The sequence below is a fragment of the Scardinius erythrophthalmus genome (genome assembly GCF_964197995.2).
Source record: "Scardinius erythrophthalmus genome assembly, chromosome: 8".
Classification (NCBI taxonomy): Eukaryota; Metazoa; Chordata; class Actinopteri; order Cypriniformes; family Leuciscidae; genus Scardinius; species Scardinius erythrophthalmus.
The window spans coordinates 4,245,102-4,251,101 of record NC_138228.1 but is presented as its reverse complement, the minus strand read 5'-3'; positions in this window follow the sequence as shown (position 1 = coordinate 4,251,101).

The window sequence follows — 6,000 nt, the reverse complement described above, 5'->3', positions numbered from 1 at the left end:
TACATTAGAGAGAGAGAGGGAGAAATCATAGACCATGCATTCCTTGTGCTGTTCTGCTTATTTAAGTTCTCTTCCGTTTGCCGGAACATTTTACAGTGTGTGAGGTAATAAATCCGGCCACTTCACAGAAGCAGTGGACAAGCTGAGTCACTTCCCAGTCTTCAGAGAATATGACCTGTTTCCTTTTTGCTCACCACCACTTTCAATCACTTAGTGTTGTTGGTTTTATATGCAACTATAAGATTAGTAGCCTATTGTGCAATGGAAGGTGCTAGTCTGAACATATTTGTTGAATAGGCTACTGTTTGTTTTAACAGATGATCTAAACCACCTGTGCTTTTACTGTGGGATGCAGGACCAGGATGAAGCGCAATGGGGAATTTATTTACATTGCAAAATGTAAAAAATTAAAAGGATTTTTTTTTCTGATATTTTTTTTTAATTACAAAAATGTTGTGCATCATCAGACAGCATCTACTAATAAAGGCATGATTAGTAATGTTTGATTTCTTACCTTCCATTGTACAACGTGATGTAGAAAATTCTAACTGTATTCAGAACAACATTATGTTGATGAGAACTTCCAAAAATCAAAGGAACAGTAAGAATATTAGCAGAGATCACCAGAGATATCCTATAATTCAAAACATATGTACACGTCCCTGTTTTCCCGGGTTTGCTGTGACGGCTGTCAAAGGTGGAACACCATGAATGTGTACAGAGGCCTCCTGTGAATGAGGAGTATGCAAGTAATGGTGTCCCTTGCTGTAACATTTGATTTATTACCTGCATCTTAGTCCGCTTGCATTTATTGATTTGTTTGTTTGTCTGTCAGAAGGATTTTTTAAAAAGTTTTTTTTCCGTATCCTGGGATTTTTCTTTCTTTCACTTTTCTAACATTGCAAGCCTTGTTGGAAATATGTGCTGTAGTTTTGACAGTATTTGATTTATTATTTACTCATTATTCGCATGAACAATACTTCTACAGCATTTATTAATCTTAGTTCATCTCATTTTTTTTATATTTACTAATACATTATTAAAATCAAAAGTTGTATTTGTTAACATTAGTTGTGAACTAACATGAACAAAGATTAATAAGTATTGTATTGCTCACTGTTAGATCATGTTAGTTAATACATTAACTAATGTTAGCAAATGAGACCTTATTGTAAAGTTTTACCCATTTTATTAGTTACATTTATATTACTGCTTGAATATTGATTTTATTATTGATATATTTCTTTTTTATTATTATTTTTTGTTGGTTCTTGTGATGGTGTTCAGCACTTGATTACAATACATTTTGTGTATGCTCCCAATAAGTTTAGTTCAGGTGAATAAGTTTATCCACTTGGCTTAAAAGTAGGGCTGATGTGGTTAAGTGGGGGCAAGTTTCATGGATATGACACTTTCATAGTGAGAGATATGAGGGGGGTGTATTTCCTGGAAGATTGGCTTGCTGTGAAAAGCACCTGCACACTATACTACACACATCTATAATATACTAATATAGGTACTACATCTAATGCAAAACTTAGTATTACTTAAGACTATAAAATTATAGGCTAGTCTTTAAGGGACTTTGGTACCTGTCCTTTCAACCAGATTTGGCAGGTTATAGGTGTTACGTAACTTACGTTAAGTATATGGATGCAAGTTGCAAGTAAAATATCTCTTTATTGGGAATGACAACAATAAGTCCAACACGCTGCAGACAGCAGGAGAGTGGTGACGCAGGGACTTCGATGGGCAACCTGGAATGATGATAAGAGTGAAGAATTCCCCGGAGTGATGATCCAGAGTCCACAACAAGACTGGAAACAGGAATCACCACAACAAGATGAACTCAAAAGGGCAAAGCGAACACATGAGGAGAACAGGAAACGACACGGGGAAACTCCAACAACGAGCTGACAAACACAAGACGTAATACAAGGCAAGTAGGCTGGCTGATGAAATGCAGCTGGCGCTAATAAGAATCAGATAATCAGCGGTAACGCCCACACGAAACAATCAGTAGCCTACGCACACTACACACACACACACACACACAATACGAGAGAGAGAGAGACAGCGGATCTAACAACAACCGTAACAATAGTAGTTGGCTCCATTATATTGGTACCATTTATTTGAAATAGCCTTACATTACTCCAATCCTCAGTACATTTTATTTGCCATACGCATACAGAATACAAAATGTGTTATATTATGCGGATACATTTCTAATTATATCTGGACTTTAATGAATCCAAAATTTGATGTAGAATGAGAAGAATGCTAATTAGTGTCGGTTTTCCGTTTAAAGGCGATGTCTTCAAATGCGCGTTCCCGTGACGGGGGTGTTTTTTTTTTTTTGGCATGCCAGACCTTGTTTTAATATTATAAGTAGCCTCTGTCCTTATCTGTCATTGTCAGCGCGTTGTCTGTGTCCTATGGAAGCTTGTTTCCGCCACACAAAAAAAAAGAGAATTGCGACTTTTTATCTCACAATTGCGAGATTACATCTCGCAATTCTGACTTTATTTCTAAGAATTGCGAGATTTAAAGTCAGAATTGCGAGATATAAAGTCACAATTGCGTGTTATAGGCTAAAGTCAGAATTCTGAGATATAGTCACAATTGCGTCTTATAAGTCAGAATTCTGACTTTTTTTCTCGCAATTGCGACTTTATATCACGCAATTCTGACTTTATATCTCAGAATTCTGACTTTATATCACGCAATTGGGAGATATAAAGTCAGAATTGCATGATATAGCCTAAAGTCGCAATTGCGTGTTATAAAGTCAGAATTGTGAGATATAAACTATTCTGTAAAAAAAAAAGTCCGCCCCCCCCCCTTAGAATTGGACTGTATATCTCACAATTCCGAGAAAAGATGTCAGAATTGCGAGATATAGGCTAAACTCGCAATTATGTGTTATAAAGTCAGAATTGCGTGATATAAAGTCAGAATTCTGAGATATAAAGTCAGAATTGCGTGATATAAAGTCAGAATTCTGAGATATAAAGTCAGAATTGCGTGATATAAAGTCGCAATTGCGAGAAAAAAAGTCAGAATTCTTACTTTATAAGACGCAATTGCGACCTTATATCTCGCAATTCTGACTTTATATCTCAGAATTCTGACTTTATATCACGCAATTCTGACTTTATATCTCGCAATTCTGAGAAGTCAGAATTGCGAGATGTAAACTCGCAATTGTGAGATAAAAAGTCGCAATTATCTTTTAAAATGTTTTATTCAGTGGCGGAAACAAAGCTTCCATAGTGTCCTCTTTGCTGTTTTCTGTTCCACTGCGTGAGAAAATGGCGTCACTTGCGTGCTGAATGTATAAGAGTTGCTGAAATCAGTCCCAGAATTGATTGATCTGACAAAACAGCTGCGTGATCTCTCCAGGTTTACACAATGTGAATGTATTTTCCATGAGAGTGCAGAGCTGTAATGTGTGTGTGTGTGTGTGTGTGTGTGTGTGTGTGTTTACTGTAGGCTACACACATGTTGGATATATCAGCTTTTGGGACAAAACCCGACTGATGGCGATCCATTTTCTTTTTAGTGCTCAGAGTTTGACAGTTTGTGGACTTCTGCTTATCCACTTGCCTTTTGAGGATTGGCAACAGGTCCCCGATGGGATTAAGACAGAGAGTTTCCTGGCCACGGATTCAAACATTTCCATGTAATGATCTCCGGGCCATTTCAGTATCACTGCTACCTTGTGACATGAAGCTTCATCATGCTGGAAAATGCACGGATCATCACCAAACTGCTCCTGATTCATTGGGAGAAGTTGCTCTTGTTTGGTTTGATACCATTCTTTGTGTAATGGTAATGTTTTGGGGCAGAAGCCTGCTTACATACTTTGACTGGAAAAACATGCCTTGAACCGTAAAAAGCAAAATCTTACTGGAAAAATCTTATCCACCACTTTCATAAACAACAACATGCTTTGCATACCAGCTGGCCACATACTGTATGTAGAATCTCATGAAGATCTTTTGAGAGGATTTCTTGGGGAAAATAAAACATTCTGGTATAAAAAGTGTAATCATTCCGTGGACATTCGCTTTCTTTTAGTAAAGTTTTACTGTCTAAAGACAAGTTTGGCTCAGACAAACCTGATATATTTGTCATAGCTGCATGCTCTGCCAATGCAAATACATTAATATTAATTCAACATGTATCTCCAACACAGTGGGTGGCCAATACAGTAGGCTACTTGTTCTCCTTTTTTAATGACACATGACTGAATGATAAAATAACAAATGACAAGAGGCAGGTGCATTGCACCTGCAAACAGATACATTTGCAGAGTGAAGTGGTCCAATATAAGAGCAGACCACCATGTCCTGATCAACTGGAAATGTAGGAAACAAACAGTGTGCTCTTAAAGTGAAGTGAAGGACAAGTATGCTCCCATACTCGGAATTTGTCCTCTGCATATAACTCATCCAAGTTAGTGCACACACATAGGAGCAGTGAGTAGTGAACACGTTGCCAGAATGATTCTGGTTCACATGGATATGCAGACACCAAAAAAAAAAAAAAAAAAAAAAAGAAAATACATTTATCATAAATTTGTATTATACATTTTTAAGGCCAGAAAAGTAATTTGTTGAGGTCAGTTTGTAAAGAAAGACTACACGCCTGCGCACGTAGCCTATATATTCAAACACGCATTCCTTTAGACTGAACTCGTTATATGCATGTGCAGCTATGAAATATGAAAACAAAATCAACATGAATTATCAATTCATCTGAGTCAAACATGACTGAATTTCCCACCACAACAGCACCTTCATACCTGCATGTTGACTGCATACTCCAGTATCAACAGTGTTTGAAGATTCATAGTTGCATGTCACACACTGGTTAAGTGTGTAAAAAAACTACATGGACCACAAAACCAGTCACATGTTGCACGGGTATCTTTGTGGCAATAGCCAACAATACATTGTATGGGTCAAAATTATCGATTTCTCTTTTATGCCAAAAATCATTAGGATATTAAGTAAAGATCATGTTCCATGAAGATATTTTGTAAATTTCCTACTATCTCAATGCAAAGCTTTTTTCATTTATTCAGCTTATTTCATAAAATGTACCCATGTGGCTGGTTTTGTCGTCCAGAGTCACAAGTACACTGTATAAAATTTCTACCCCCCCCCCCCCCCAACTCAAAATTTTCTAGTGACTAGTCACATCTACATTTTTCAGTTGTCCCAAGTGAAATTCTGTACATTTAACTTTATAATTTACAGAATTTTACTTGGGCCAATTGAAAAACTTAGATGTAACCAGTCACTAGGAAATTTTGAGTTTGAGAATTTTTGTGTACACACATAAGCTGATCGACCTTGCCGTGCCAAATCACATCTAACCAAATGTTTCCCCATAAATGTGTTTAAAGAAGTTGTAAAGTGTCGAAAGCAGTCTAAGCGGAAGAGTGGAGTAACATCTCACCGAAAGACCAGTCCAGCAGCCGCTGGCAACACCAGATACAGCATCCCACATTCTATGATAGGAGAATGTGGGATGCTGGATTCATCATACTCAGGAAGTTGAATGGATGAATCATGTTCAGGATTTTTTTTCTTATTTACCGAAAAAGTTGCTCAGCTTTTTAGGATGTGAATTACAGCAAGTTTAGGGATATATTGGAGCCAACAGCCTCGTGATCTTAGAGATTTTAGTGACCCGCAACTCCTCTCTCTCCCACTTGGCTTACTGTCTTTAGCATACTATCTCAATAAAGGCAAAAACATCTGCATTGAAAACCCTTTATGTTGCTCTTGTTGTTTTTGGCGTATGGCTACTAACAAAACGTCATTAGCATGCAGATATTCTGCAACACAAATGAGCACCACACATGACACGCAAATCAGATCCGAACATTTACTACAGAGTATGGACAGTCAATAATTTAGATCAAATTCCAAACGGATACACAAATAATAGAATTTTGACTGATAGTGTGAAGTATCTCAATCTGCT